Source organism: Zophobas morio, unplaced genomic scaffold, assembly GCF_036711695.1.
Source record: "Zophobas morio isolate AGI-343-1 ecotype UQ-CSIRO unplaced genomic scaffold, CSIRO_AGI_Zmor_V1 ptg000011l, whole genome shotgun sequence".
NCBI lineage: Eukaryota > Metazoa > Arthropoda > Insecta > Coleoptera > Tenebrionidae > Zophobas > Zophobas morio.
In genome coordinates this window covers 15,454,396-15,470,508 of record NW_026972116.1, presented here as the reverse complement: position 1 = coordinate 15,470,508, position 16,113 = coordinate 15,454,396, and the positions used below count along the sequence as shown (strand labels likewise).

Below are 16,113 nucleotides of genomic sequence, written 5' to 3'. Positions count from 1 at the left end.
TAGAAGTTATCCTCGGTTAAATTTAGTCATTACTACTAACGAAAATAAATAGGTACAAACCGAACTGTATAATGTTTACCCAGCTCCACGTTAAACAAACTTAATTAGAAGCCGAATTTAAATATTTGCGTGAATTTACTAGTGACTTGTGTTCGGTCGAGAACATCTCCTGTCTTTCTTGCCCGTAATGAGAATTCTCCCGCTTCGTATTTTGATCGCACGACCTTGAACTAATAACACGATTAAAATACAGTACACAAAATTTTTGCCGCTGGTTTCACTGACGTTCGGGCAAATGAGTAGTGAAAAGGGGACGTAACTAAGGCAAACAAGTTTCCCGTTTTAACTAACCAGAATTATGATGAAATTTGTGAGGATTGAATACTAAGATGACCTACACTAAGAGATCAAAGGGCTGCAGCGTGGGAATCTTGTTAAATGTGTCACTATAATGTCATTTGCAAACTCGTGTTGAGGCCTACCAGTAACTGCACATCGCTTCAAGCTTCGACCCTTTTTACAGAAGAGCTTTGAACCCTTCTCATAAACAGATTCTTTTAACGACCAGCCTTTTGGGTTTTTGAGAGGTTTTCCGCAAGAGAGTAGCGTGAAGAGTGACAACCAAGACTATTAGCATCACTGCCGATAACGCGAATATTCAGTAATCTATTAGTTTTTTCGAGGACAGAATATACAGGGCGATTTACCCACAAGAATGTGTACATTTAACAAACCCTGAGAGATTTCCTATTTTCGCCGCAATAATTTATCAAAAATTTTGTCTACTATCATTAAATGGACCTACGTAATGGAGTTTATGACACAATATATGATTAAGGGAAGTATTGTAATATGATCGATTTGAGGAATGTTCAATATTTCATGTTTTTTTAGATATCTTAGAGAAAATTAGACTGAAGATAATAAAATGCTTATACTCCATTATCTGTGTCCTTAATTCTACGTCTACTTTTAATTTTACGCAAAATTTAAAAAAAGTAATTGAATTTTAAATTTGTTTAATTATCACTATTACTGAGAAAAAAATACCAACTTAAGGAAAATTTGTTTTTTACTACGACGTAGGAGACGGTAAGCCATACTCAGAATTTTTTTTACATGAAATTTTAACGACACATCCCACAACGGCTTTTTGCTACTTAAAGAAAAGCAGCCTTCTTTGTGTTCTATATTTGACGTCCAATTTCCTGCTTAAAAATAAGTGTCTCAAAAACTGAATATTTCAGTAACTCAAAAGTAAGGAGTTGAAACTAACTTTTTTCCTCTCCGGAGAATTGATGACGTCATCTCTATAAATTATTAAATTTTTTTTCTTACGTTGTTTCGCTTTTTACATCGCCGCATTACACAGTCCTATTAGTAATCAAATCACAGTATAATTCTGAACTAATGATCTCCATGACGTTACGCTTATTTGTCACTAACATATTTACCGATCGATAATAATTATACCAACAACTCTACGTGCATAACATCAGGAAAGTACAGTAATTATTAGCTATCGACGTGCAAAGAGCAATATGATAAATTATAGGAAGGTACAGCCTCATTAGTAGCTCTTCTCTGATAATTTTATGTATATTTGAGTTGGAAATACACGCTATGTATAATTAGTTTACCTACAAATGTAACTTTCTAGTTAGACCTTGGAATAAAGTTTTAATTAAACATTAATGAAAGAGAAGGGGTCACCGGTAAGTTGAAATCAAACGGCATCCTCTCGACAGGGCAAAAAATTAACCTCATATTATTCCAATTCTTGTTTCTGTTCTCATTAGTGTTCTTGTGTTATAAATACAGACTTTTAGGCGAGTGTAATGGGCACCTACGCTTTCAGTTATGACGACTTTACAAGTTAATATCGACCCGAAATCTCCAGGGATAAATTTTTTGTTATTTCTGTTTAATCAATAAATAAGCAAACATTTGTTTACAAGACCTGATGGTCTAATGCTTTACAAAATATGGAGTTTATTTCAAAAACTGATAAACTTAGAGTTATCACAATCGAATTGCAGGCATTCGTCTATCAAAACGAAAACAATTTTTCTAAACTGTAAATTTGCATTTGCTGTCTATTTAAATAATTAAATAGATAACAGATCAGTTGTGTGTGCTTGTAGTAAACATGTGGTAATTTAGAAATTTTATTTTTATAACTAGCAAATACAAAACAAGATTATTACGATTCCTCTTCAATACTTTTGCCTCATATTGTCGTTGTTTTATCAATCTAAAATATACTTCTAATAACCTTAACCACAAGTTTAAATGTCAGCAAACATAAACAAATATTCTCAAACATGCCGAACAACTATCCTTCAGTTTTTTACTCAAGGAAGCAATCATCAGTTTGATGATATAACGCAGTTGTAGTAAAATGTGTGTATAGTATGTGTTCGGGGAAGTAGCATTTGTTTCTTTTTTACCATTTACTGAGAAACAAAAATTATTTTAACTTAATTCAACACCCAGGAGTTTCATTTTTTCATTGTTTTTTCATTTCGTACGAGACGTGTTGACGTAAATTTTCGGGTTTCACTTCATGCTGCTTTTTAGTATATTTGGTTGAATATTTTGGCAAGTTTTTACGGTGCTTTAGTTTGAACTACAATTCTCTTTTAGAAATGTATAAACCTGAAGTAAGTACATTCAAATAAGGAGAAACACGGGTTGCATATTGCGTGCGTATGAAAAAAAAATATCCATAATAAATTATCGCAATTAATGTTTATATTAAAATTTACAGTAGTTTTTGTTTTATTTAGATTTTTATATTTATTACATTAATTTTAAACCAAATATGACTGATTTTGGCAAATGACATACCTTCTAAAAAAAAGAGGGTGGGTGGGCGGGGCTAATACCTGTCAAGATAAGACTGATTGTGGCAAATAAGATCCCTCTAAGAAAATAGAGGGAGGGTGGGCGGAGCTAGTACCTACCTGGTAAAAGAAGACCGATTTTCGCAAATCCCAAAATTTCGTCCAATAAAATTGTGAGAAAAATTAAATTATGACAAATGATAGGCGACTTACGTGAACATTTTTTTAGTCAAAAACTACTCCATCGATAAGTTCCCTGCATCAACCAATGATAGCATAGCATCAAGCGAACATTCCCCCGCATGGACCAATGAAAACACACTATTTTGTTGAATTTATAATTTTTGCTGACTTGTTTAGTTTATTGTGATGACGACGAAAATGCGAATAGACCGATTTTTGTTTTTAATTATAAGTGTTTACAATTTTATTTTTTAAAAATTAGCATAAGGCCAAAAATGAAATTTTCTTCAAGCAATAGTATGCCAACAGACCCATCGACCTCGAAAACTTGGCGATAATTTTTCTCGGTCTCGGGATCTTACTATTGGAAATAAAACACCAGGGACAAATTAACTGCGAATATTTTAAACGTAGGGGTTTGAAAATTTTAACAATTTTTGATACGTCAAACATTTTTAACTGCTTATTCAACTTTTGCTGATTTGTAAACCCGGTATATATTAATAATAATAAAATAAGAATTAATAACAAAACTCGAAAAACTCAATAGCGGAAAAATATTATAAATCGATTTTTTTCATTTACATTCTATTTTAAAAATGTATTAAATAAACAAGGAAACCTAAATAAAAACGAAGCCATTTTTTTCTTTGAGCGCAGTAAAAATATATTTATTTTTCCACGTGAGTTTGTAAAACAACACTGAAATCCGATGTTTGCAACCGTCGAAATTTCATTCAGTTGAAACTATGTAGGTAGATATTCTTGGTTTGTTTAGGTGGATTTTAGATTTAGGTTAATTCAACTGTATTTCAGCAAATTGTGTTGCGTTGTTGCCCATAAATACAAAATCCATTACGCATTATTTGAAAATAGTTTCTAGTTGGATACAAAATGCATATTTAGTAAAACAAAGTCCTATTACTAAAATGGCTTCGAGCACTAAACCATTGCAAGAAATAATTTGATCACAAAATAAATATATCATCTTTAAAATGAATAATTACAGTAGAAGCGCGTTGTATCGGTCTTACGCATGCGCAGTTTCCACTGTTAGAAGGTGTGAGGTTAGAATTCGCCTATCAATGAACTGATTTGTGAAATGTGAATGTGTGTGTGTGTTCATTTAGACAATTAATCAAGTTAACTTTGACATTTTGGTAGAAGGAAACGTAGCGAAAAACGCATGTGCATGATTAATTCCATAACTGACATTTGACAGTGGTTTGACAATTTTGACAAGCAGAGTTGTTTACGCTAATACCCCTTATCAGATTTTCCGTTTGTGTCTCGTTGTTCAGTTTACTTTTATGTATTTTGTTTTCCGAATTTAAAAAAATCAGTTATTTTCACAACTAACCAACGAGCAAGCGTTCTATTCTTGGTGCCATGGCTAACAGTTTAGAACACAAAGTTTTTGAGAAGAGGGTTTTACATTTTCAACACTTATTGTAATATTTTAAAATAAATAAAAAAAATAGTCTTATTTACTCTCCTCACCTACTACTTTGGAAAAAGTGAGGTTAGATTAGACGATCGATGATGACAGCTGTTATGTATGATAAATTTTAATTTCAGCCCAGAGATACTTCAAAAAAAAAAACAAAAATGAATGCCAACTTGATAATTTTTTTAAATGAACACCCATTATATCTTCTAAAGAACCTTCAACACCTGTAAAGATGCAGAAGCTTGTTTGAGTTTGAAAAATACAGTAACACTGAGAGTAGTGTAGTGTACAATGTGCCAGTGGCCCAGTGGTATTAAAATAAATGAATTTTGAATTCATCATGTGAACATAATCAGTCTTGGGACTCTAACCCAACAAAAGCCGGTAAGGAAATGAATGACGAAGTAAAGAACGAAATTAAGGATTGGTTCGCTAAGAAAATGAAATTAAAAGCATATTTGGATCTTGTCCAAAAATATGAAGTAGCACCAACTAAAAAATGTACGAGTTAAATTAAGAAAATCCATTTATGGATATTTATCTCTTGCTGAACTGGAAAGTTGGCTTGTCAAAAAAGAACTATTCCCGAACAAAGAAACACCGGTTTTTTTCTGACTGATAAAATAGTGCAACGTAGTTCCTGAACTTTATTTTTTCATTTATCAAAAATATTTCTTATTAATTGCTGATATTTAATACTCCTACTTTAGTTCTAAAAAATGAATAGAGTTATGCTCAAAAGGGAGTTTTTAAATGCTCAGTAACCTCTGAGTCCTGAAATTTCCAAAACCATGAGCGCATTTACCATTTGCTGTTAATTTAACACAAAATGTATGTACATTGCTACTGTTTAGTTACTTTCACAGTTTGCAGCGTACCAATTTAAAATTAATAGATTAAACATCAAACTAATGTGACAGCAATCATGATATTATAGCAAACGACCAACCTGAACCTAATTAAATGCCCGTTAAACAAGCAGCGAAAATTGATACATTCGGAGTCAACAATACAAATCGCATATAACCAGCACTCAGTTATTTTTAGTGAAAATCACAAAATTACAAGTCAAGTTCAGCGTTGGAATGTTATTTACTTCACAGCAATTTTATGTAAGAGTGTGTTACACTTTTGCCTCCATCAATTAAGAGACCAAGTGTTACAAGCTGTTTATTTATGTGGAACATGAGAAACTAGGTAGTTAACCGAATTTACATCCCATTCATGCTTTTGACATGATGTTACATAAAAAATTTGCAAAGTAAACACTGTTAAGTGCATTACCTAAAACTATCGACAACCGCTTTTCAGCTGAAAGATAAAACAATTAAATCTACAAAATATTCCTCGGGAAATGACTAAACTTGCTTGTACATAAAAAAAAGGATAAAATTTTTCGTGAAAAACATAAAACTGTTCTCTAGCCAGACGCTCTTATTTATAGTTGTCGTTACACTGGTATTTCAACGAAGTGCGACACGAAATGTTTACATGAAAATAATTTATATCAAAGCTAAAAAAAGTGCGGCATATTTTTGCTTTATAAGGTGTCAGCTGTCTGTTGCGCGCATCAATAATAAACAGCATCAAATTATATTTCTACAAAAATTGGAAAAACATTAATAATGTAGAAATAATAAATGGGAACATTTTATTGCTGCTTCAAAGCTCCCGTTTGATCAAATTAATAATTTTGAATGAGTCTGAAGGCTATTTCTGACGGTTATTGTTTACAGAGATTGACAGCTTCCAAAATGACTACCAAGGGCAATCTAAAAGCGAACCAGGCTACAATTTCTTGAAAAAACAACGAACAAAGTCCCGTAATTAGCTAAATTTGCTCGCACAATGCAGAAGCTTGCTTACCAAACATAACACAATAACGTGATTTGTCATTGTTGGTACTTACAATTAACGTCAGACTCCAGAATTCGACAAACTGTGCAGACGTACACTTCTACCACTATACTGCAACAGTTATCACAAACCGACACCACACATTATACACAAATTTATCGTAAAACTTGAACCTTATTGATGTTGTTACTACATGAGTACATAAAGCCGCCAGTTTTCCGTCGGATGAGACGGACCACATTTGCTATGAAAGCAGAACAAACAATCGGAGCTCCTACTCCGCACGTTATGTGCTAAATTAAGAGCTAATTCACACTAAACTTAAGTAAACCGGCCGTACGTTCGTCACTAGCGAGAATTCGAATCGGTATTGTCCCCAGAAAAATTACACCGGCGTTTTGTGTATGAACCGATTAAAACAACACGCTTCCACAATATAAACATTTGCTCATAAACCTGTGTTGTTTTATTTATTACTTGTTGTTTTGGTCGGTAGTATGTAAATTTGAACGGGTCTTATCGTGTTACGGGCGTAATTGTGTTACTAAATTGAGGTTTTTGATGTTGTGTCTTTATTTTGAAAACGCCAAACTGCCAAACTTCCTCTCGATCTGTGATGAAAAGATAGATTACGGAGGAACCTCGGGCGTTTTCAGCTGAAAATGGCTCACTTAGTAGCTTCTGAAAACAAAGAGATGTCATCGAGCAGAAAGTAATTGATAATCCCACTTTCAGTCGTCGTACAGTCGGCTACAAAAGGATTTACTCGTCGCACTTACACTCCATTGAGATAATTAATTTCTACGGGCAAGGGTGATGAGATGGACTGCGATGAATCTCATATTTTCTTCAAAGAATAGGTGGATTCACGTATTCACACGTTTTCTTCGTTTGGTGGAATTATTCATCAAACAAACGACTGATGTAAACACCTATAGCATGTAGTGAACTGTGTGGGTTCAGGAAGGAAGAGTGTTATATAGGGTAGACTGATCTTTGAAGTGATAATTTGTACACAACGGAGAACTAAATTAAAATCAAACAGCAATGAAACCGCTACATGCGTATTTATAGGATCACATCTATTCATTAATTTTACACCTACACTACATGGAATTTATTTCAGTCCTTATCTGACACGAAGTTATCCTTTGAAACGTATTAAAACTCAAATCCGTAGATCCTCTCCAATGTAATGCAGATTTCAATACTACTTTTTGCGTTATAATTTGTGGTGAAAACAGATAAATCAAAGCTCGACAAACAATAATCGGATTTTATTGTGCAAATTACAATGACTATTTCACATGAAATATGCAATCATTAGTGGCAGTCGGTCGTATGTTAAACTGAACAGACAATTACTTTAGGGTTTTCGTTATTATTACTCTCATTACTACCTTCATCATCGTTGTTATTTACAGTTGTAATTATTAACCCACTAAATGAAATGTGACTTTTATATGGCCTGTTCATCTTTGGAAATAAAAAAGTTGAAATCCCGTTGGGTCATTTGACTTCTGGTATTGCGGGTAGAAGAGAAAACTAGTAGTTTTTCTAGGGACTAACCTAACACATTTCCCCAGGATAATAAAAAGCATCCAACTTGTTTTATTTGTTTACGTGGGTATTACTGATCTACACGGTGTCCGTTTTATGATGGGTAATGTTTACTTTGTGCCAGTGATTTGTAAAACAAATTATGAGTTGGGCAAACACCATCAGTCACAAATCGATGTATTGCTGGAAAAATGAAACAGACATTACTTAGTAGAAAGTATAGGATGATTTTTAAAATTTTTGCTCTAGTTACCCACGACGCGTAGGTGAGCAATTTCAGTTTCACTGACGTAAGCGTCATGGGTAACTAAGGCATACATTTAAAAAATACTCAGTATAATAAATTAAAAATATATAAAACAATTTTACTATAAACTTTCGGCGTAAGTATACATATGTGAAATTACCAGAAATCGTACTTATTATACTATTATTGTATCAAAGCTAAATTTGCGTTTATAAAGAGAAAACTCTCAAACCATTATTTCGTCTAGACGAATACCCGAAAGCCAGACATTCAAATTAGGTAAGTTTATTTTTGTAATTTGAGTTCCCAATGGAGTTGATTATTTTTTTGAAAACAGTAAAAACGAAGGTTAAACTAATAAGGTGTGTAGACTTCAGCAATCCGACCTTTTCTGACGAGCCGTTACTGAAAAAATCGTGCAATCAAAAGTTATCAGGTTGTATTTTCCCAGAGGCAGGTTTCTGAAATTAGAATGTTCGTAACGAAGGAGGCAACAAATTTTCATGTTTTAAGCTCTCCTGGGTGCATGTATATGCTTTTTAGTATATTGTGTACCACGTTATAAAAAAGTTTCTTTTGTAAGTATGTTAAACTATATTCATATAATTTTTTCGGCGTCTGAGTCAAAAATGTAAATTATACAAATTAAAATATACCTACATTCCCAACAAAAATTATCGCACCACCTCCAGTTTTAGGGAACGCGACTACATGTAGCTACCATACCAATATATACCTATTAGGGATAAATGTATGCAAGACAATGCCAAGTAATGACAATATTTAATGTAACTTCAACCAATATGTTTCTTTCAAATTGGAAATAGGTATACGTACAAAATTTTGAGGGTGGAGTGATCATTTTTGTGGGGACTATATTTAGCTGCAAATGCGAGTTAACAAAATCAAAACAGATTAACATTTTAGATAGTGTCCCATCATATATATGTGGTTAGTGAAATGGGGTCCATCCAGCGAACGGCTACTTTCATGTTTTCGCAACGTTTCATGAGCTCTTGTGTGTGGAAAATAGATCTTCCGTTTCCGTCTGCCATCTGCGCCGACTTTCATTAGACAGATAATCTCGGAATCTACCGGAGCGATTATTGTGAAGTTTTATTGTCTTGTCATCCCCATCAACAACCTGATGGCGTCATCTCAAAATTTTACGTAATAAATACTATTTAAATTTTCATAAAATAACCCACTCCTGTACTTGGGGTTTATGAATTTGCCTTAATTTTTAATATTTGCCACGTGTTTCACTTAACCAACGTCTTTTGCAAGCAATAAGCCCGCGGTGACCGGGTGGTTCGAATTTTTTTTTTTCGAATTTCCTAGTCGACACTGTTCTATGACACTCGGGGAAAGTTCTGTCTAAATAACTTTAGATAAATTTTTTAATGTTAACCTTCAGAACGCTCCGCAGGTTAATTCTGATTTCCGATTCGTACTAAATCTATTTTTTTGATAAAAGAATATAGTAGAACGAACCTCAACCGCGAGTTTTTACGACGTTTTGACAAGCGAGGTATTTCACTGAAAAATAAAGGTCTTACTATTGCCCGAAATTGAGTTTCTAGACTAACTTTGCACTCCAGGATTCATTTCTGGTAACACTTATTGAATATTAATTTGATTTCAACCGAAGTAGCGTTCATTCCATATCACAAAAATATTTATCGAATTTACCGGCTCCCCATTTCAAAACTGCTTAAGATAAAGACTGTTTATACCAAGTCAATTCTGAACTCGGATTCTCATTCATAAGGGCCTGCAAATTGAAGCAATCTGCGTTATCTGCCATTCCATTCCTTGAAGTTTTTTAGTCAAGGCAAATGATTTCGTGGACCAGATGAGTTAGGGGTTCGGGCTTGACACCCATAAAACAGATGATGTCATTTTTCAAACTAAATGGTCCTCAAAAACTATTTTTCGAGTTTAACGACCCACCATTTCAAAAAAGTTCAAAATAAAGATGATTTCTTGGAGAGTTTTGTCAAGGCGATCTAATTTTTTCTGTAGATAATAGGATCATAAAAAAATCTGGTTTCACAATAAAATCTAATGAAATCCTGTCAATATTGCTGCTACTCACAGGCATCTATTCAATTCAGATTTATGACAGCCTAAAAATTGCTAATATGATAAATTTTGGTAAAAGACGCACATATTAAATTAAAAAAAAAAAATTAAAATTTGGCGGATAATTGTCATCGAAAAAAGTCTTCTAGGCAAAAAGTAGTCCTATTGCTGCTGGCTGTAATTATGAGACAGCATTATATGTATTTGACACACTATATGTGATTATGTGTACTAGATACTGTGTCTTGTGGTGACCAGATTTGAATTAAAATTTCGCGCTGAAAAAAAAACAGCGGCGCGAAATCGCATTTGAATAATTTGAATTTGAAAAAAAAATCAATCAAGAAAATCGTTAAACGTAGGCAACCATGTGCACGTTTAGCTCTTTTTGGGGAGTTGATAGCTCTCCTAGGGGAATTTGTGGGGGAGTATCTAGTGAGACGGGTGTTTGCTTTGTAGAGCGTGGTGACGCGTCACTTTTTGTTTTGTTTTGGTGTAAGTGAAGCATACGGTAAGGAAGTTAGCTTAAGTTTAGTTGGTTTGGTAGTTAATAAAAAAAGAAGAACATTTGTTTAACGAAAATTAATCATAACGACGACGATGCCACAGTTTCCGCAACACGCACACCTAATACTTGCGGTTTTTCCAAGCGGAAATATGTTTTATTGTTTGTAAATTCACAGTTCATGTTAGGATTTTAATCGTTAACTGACTAACTCAATTTAACAGTCATAACTTCATAAGATTGGTTCAAATAAAGTACTTGCTAGAAGATTTCATGAGATTACTAAGGACTCATCCTTTGTTTACCAAGTTTGAAATAAACTTTCTGGATGCTTATACTTAAGTGTTACATTATAACACTTGTTAATTCTTCACACAAGATTCTTAATACTTCATTTATGGCAGTCAGTTATTATCATCATATCATCATCACATCACCGAGACATTTTTCTCGCAACGCCGGATGCATTTTGTGTTTATTTATCATCATATGTTTTGTATGGGATAAGCTGTGGAGAGTGCACTATATAAACTCTCAAAGCTAATGGTTTTAAGTAACCAGTCACTTGGATCAAGGCATCATTTAACATAATGTAAATTCTTTGTTTGAATCGTTGATAAAGTGTGGCATAATTTAACATAACATAAATTCTTTGTTTGAATCCTTGATAGAGTGTGGCATAACTTAACATCAGGTAAATTCTCTGTTCTGGCAGCGGCCATGTTGAAAGAGTATTTTCAAACCGAACACATGTTTGAACTGTAAAATTTTGTTGAACAAATTAACAATATTGTGGGCCATATGGGACGTGTATTTTATTCCTTTGATTATATCTACAGCGCCACAGGATTGATCACATTTCTGAGAGACATATTTTTGACGCATTTGAAATGTAAAACGATGGCCCACAATGCAGCTGAATAACTTCACTTATAAAATTAACTAATAACTCGAATGGACATAAAATATATATTAACCTTTTTTTTTCTATCTCACAATTTTAGCTTCAGTAATTTTCTTTGTTATATAATTTAATATCAGAGTTATAGAAAGTGAACATTTAAATGTAATTGGGGTAAGTAACACAGAAACACGTGGCGGAAGCGGGGTGCGCGGTTCCTTGTCGAGTACACAAAGGATGCAGACCTAGGATAGAAGTGCGGAGAGCGGTCGAAATGACGTGATTTCCTACCACGAGTTTGCGACCGCCTGTTTCCGCGAGGCACGTTTCTTGGTAATAGAAGGGTGCTGGGTGGCATGTCCTTGCCGATAGAATAAAATCACCGTCGTGGGGAGAGAACAGCCACAATCAGGAGCTCCAAACTCTGCTCGTGTTACGACGCCCTCTATGGGTAATTTTGCTGTCCTCTAGAATGAAATTGACATAGTTCGATCGCTACACTCTTAAAGCGCTCTGCTGCCGCTGTACATTTTTTATTAAAATTTTGTTCTCTTGTTGACTGCTATACTTTAAATTTGCCGCTGCACGTCCATAATAACTTGTGTATTTGGAAAATTAAACAAAATTGATATCTTCTTACATCAAACATAGACTTTCACCATCATTGATTATTTATTCGAAACCGGGCCACGATATTGTTCTTGAATCTTTTGGTTGTCCACTAGCCTTATTAACATTGTAGAAGACTCACATGGAAACAGTTATGTATTTAAAAAAAAAAAAATGGATTAAAGTCAAACATTTGTACTAATTCATATAATTTGTTATTTCTAATTCGTTCTTAACGGGCCAAAATGATTTAAGACAGGTTCAGAAAATCTTGAGAACTAACATTTCGGAAAAATCCTTGGGCCGAAGATCCCACACGCGATAATCATGTTTAAAACTTCCACCGAATGATTATTTCTCATCAATAAAATCCCAGCGGCAAACAATTGGAATTTACTTTTTAATATCTAAAATTGTGTCAACAGCATAAATCACATTCAACACGCAATCAAAACCCATCATTTTTATTTCGATGCAATTCCCACTACCACACAGCTTTATCAAATTTGTATACTTTGTAGTGTGATAACGTAAATTTTAAATATTACACCCTTCTATTACGCCAAGTTGCCAAAAACATGAATAAAGATGATGCGAAAAAAAGACACGACAGCGAAAATTCCCCTTTCATGTTTACCAAGATAACAACCCTAACTTTGTCTAAGAATATTACTTCTAGCGCGTTGTTAACATTCCCGATCGAAACCTGTGCTAGACGTCACACCCTACAATCTGAAACTCAAAGTAAATGAACAATTATAAAGAGCGATTTTCGTAAAAGTAGAAAAGTATGTGTACCCGAAGGTGAGAGAGCTTTTATTTCAGACGAACTTTCTCGGAACAAGAATTTAGGTAAACAAACAACTTTCACAAGTCGGTAAAATTTTGCAGCAACATAAATTTCAGCAAAATGTTGTGCAATAAGTGGATGTGTAGCTACACCTGGCGACTCTTGCATAAGACGAAAGGAACTTATATAGTTTTATTGAATTTAATATTTCATGGTTGTATTGCTGGCAAATACATTTTCTCATTTTCTTTATTGGAGTGTGCATGCAGAAATGTAAGATCAAATTGTCTTCCATACATTTCTCAGTGGGTTGATTGTTATTCGAACTGATCGTTGTCAGTGTACGGTCTTTCTCCAACTTCGGTGGATCAGTTTTGAAATAACCCTTTAACTGAACGGACATTTCATGGTATTATCGTGAAACTAAGGGAAATCCCTCAAAATCGTCAAACTTTTAATTAACCACTTGGTTTTGACGGTAAAGGCACAACGACGTAGATAATTTTAAAATATAATGATTTTAGCTCCAAGACGTGGTTTTAGCAGTTTTAAACCTTTTTTCTTCTTTTGAATGGCTTGCAACGTTTTCCTAGATAGACGCGTAATCTGCTGCCAAACGATTCGTTCTAAATGTATATGAGTCATTAAGAATAGACGAAGGAAGCAACAACGGCAGAGATTAAAAAATCCATATTCTTGGCGAACGGCTAATGAGGTAAGTAAGTAAAAAGTTATGCAACGCTGCAAATTGTGGAATGTTGGACAAAGTCTAGGATGCAAATATTACAAAAAACACTATTTACTAACTGTGTGGTAAAAACACTGCACCTGCTTTAGCAATGGTGCAAATAAGCTACTTGAACCAAAGCCTATTAGCTACTCGAACTTTACCCCCTAAGAAAATCGATATTTTCCGCAGAACGTTCTACAGTAGGTCCTAATTATAAAATTGTAATGTATAGGTATAAATCATTGAGGATGATTTTAGACAAAAGTGAGCTATGAAATTTTTTCTTGCCGTTGGTTAAATTGATTCATTGACAAAACGGTTTGTCCGTCAACATTTCTGACTTCTGTCATTAAAATTTAAAATTCCAAAAATTATTTTGTTGCCAAAAAATTTCAATGAAGTGAAATCTGCAAATGACTGGATGCTAAATTTAATTTTTCATTAAGGATCTTTGTACTAGATTTGTCTAAAAATATCCTGAATTGTAGGTACATACATTAGAAATTCTTTACAAAAATCAGAAAATTTAGAAACGAGAAACAATACATAACCATCTGTTATCAAGAACATTTATCAGTATTGCCGGTGACATTGACTTTGAAGGCTGTAGTGTCAACAGCGTTAATAATAGATGTGTTTACATTCAGTCCTCGAGGAAACGAATGTTTCTCCACAAATTTGCTCAAATACAAATAAACAAAACTTTTTAAAATTATGTACATTCTAAAGTAGTTGATTTATTATTTTCATAAAAATTCTCTCAAACACAATAAATCGGCATGTGACTGCAATTCATTTAAAACATAATTCACTTTAAATGTCACATAAATGTCGATGGATGTAAAAACTGAAACAGATTAAGCTGAAAAAATCCTGCCGTATGTCCTTGCTTTTTAATAAAAATCATAAATTTGTGCTCCAGGTAGCTTTGTGTGGAGGAAATATCGCAGCACGTCATTTAGGTCCAAAAATGTGGATGTCGATATTCGGCAATTTGTCCTAACGCGAATCCCATCAGATTTCTGTTTCCGCTCTACTAAATGGTTTTATTCTATGTGTAAACGTCACCCAAACTGCTTTTCCGATCTATATCAGACATAGAAATGATTTTCTCGTGGTATAAAAATGACATCTAAAATACATAAGACCACAAAGAACAAACAAACCTAGAAAATCCCTAATATTCATTTATTGATCAGCGTGCTGCAGCGAATGAGTCCTTTCTGGTCAATTTTATTAGGTGAAACCTCAAAGGAAAATTTAACGAGAGGAAACTCGATGCACTCCTCGTTTCAATGGATTTCTGGCCGTTTGAGCTTCATTGTAAATAGATCAGGGGTATATTTCAAACGCAGTAATTAGCTTAAGAAAAAAACTGCTCCAGAATTTATGTATTCTGTATTATTGAGGTTTTCTGGGCGCCGACGACACACAACCATTTAATTCCGAACCACTCAACTCGTATTTCACCAGTTATTTGCTGAGTAAATACTACTACTTAATATGAGCAACAGCGATTTTGACGCATGAGTAAACATTATTATGGAACTGTTGGAATGTTGTACATCTTGCGTTTTGTGCATCCCTTTGCTCACCTGTTTACAGAACAAACTTGGTTTTCTTAATTAATAGAAGGAGTTCATCATTAAAGCGGTCTGTGTTGTGTTGCTGGAGTGGCAACAGTTTTATTTTATTTTACCACAAAAACAGACAATAAATTAGTAAAAAGTTTAATGTTGCGTCTTCTCTTGTCTCCTGTCTGATGGCACAAATGCTTAAATAGGATGGGAAAATATTTTCAGCCCTGGATTTCAGGCTTTTTAAGCAATATACCATCAGTTTGTCAATAACAGATAATTTCATTAATTCAGATCATGTTTTTAATGGTTTGTTAATTGATCTGTGTTTTCAACTTTGCGCACTGGATATCTCCTAAAAAAAACACTAAAAAAGTTATTCTTCAGTTTAGATATTTTTTTCAAAAACTATCTATTCAAATAATTTCTTGGATAGATCGGTTAAGATACAAGAGCTAACTAATACAGACTTGTTATTCATTCTTTCTAGAAAGTTGCAGAAACTTTTACTGAAAAATACCCCTTGAGATGTATTGCTTATGCTTGATTTACAATTTTTTCTTCTTTAAAAGCGTCTCGTAAAAGTGATGTATAAACCTATTTTTCTACCGCCCACGTTTTTTGGTTTTCTAATAGAGCTATTAACGCACGCAAATGACGTCACAGCAGTTCGTTAATAGCGGAAAGGCGTTCTTTAATAGATCTGGTGTAATTTAGATCGGTAAGATTGGCAGCCATGACGAGAAATGTCAGGTGAATGTCAGTGGCAAATG

At 33.8% G+C, this 16,113-nt stretch overlaps 1 protein-coding gene across 2 annotated transcripts in view; it reads right to left on the bottom strand.

Moving 5' to 3' along the window:
* Positions 1-16,113, bottom strand: part of LOC135127027 (putative tyramine receptor 2) — a 214,280-nt gene that overhangs the window by 123,895 nt on the left and 74,272 nt on the right. Inside the window, exon 1 of one of the 2 annotated variants that reach the window (XM_064053326.1) lies at positions 6,389-6,648. The exons of the other annotated variant lie outside the window; for it this stretch is intronic. The gene's annotated coding sequence lies outside the window, so the exon portion shown is untranslated. Of the gene's footprint in view, positions 1-6,388; positions 6,649-16,113 lie in introns of those variants that run through there. 2 annotated transcript variants of the gene reach the window in all.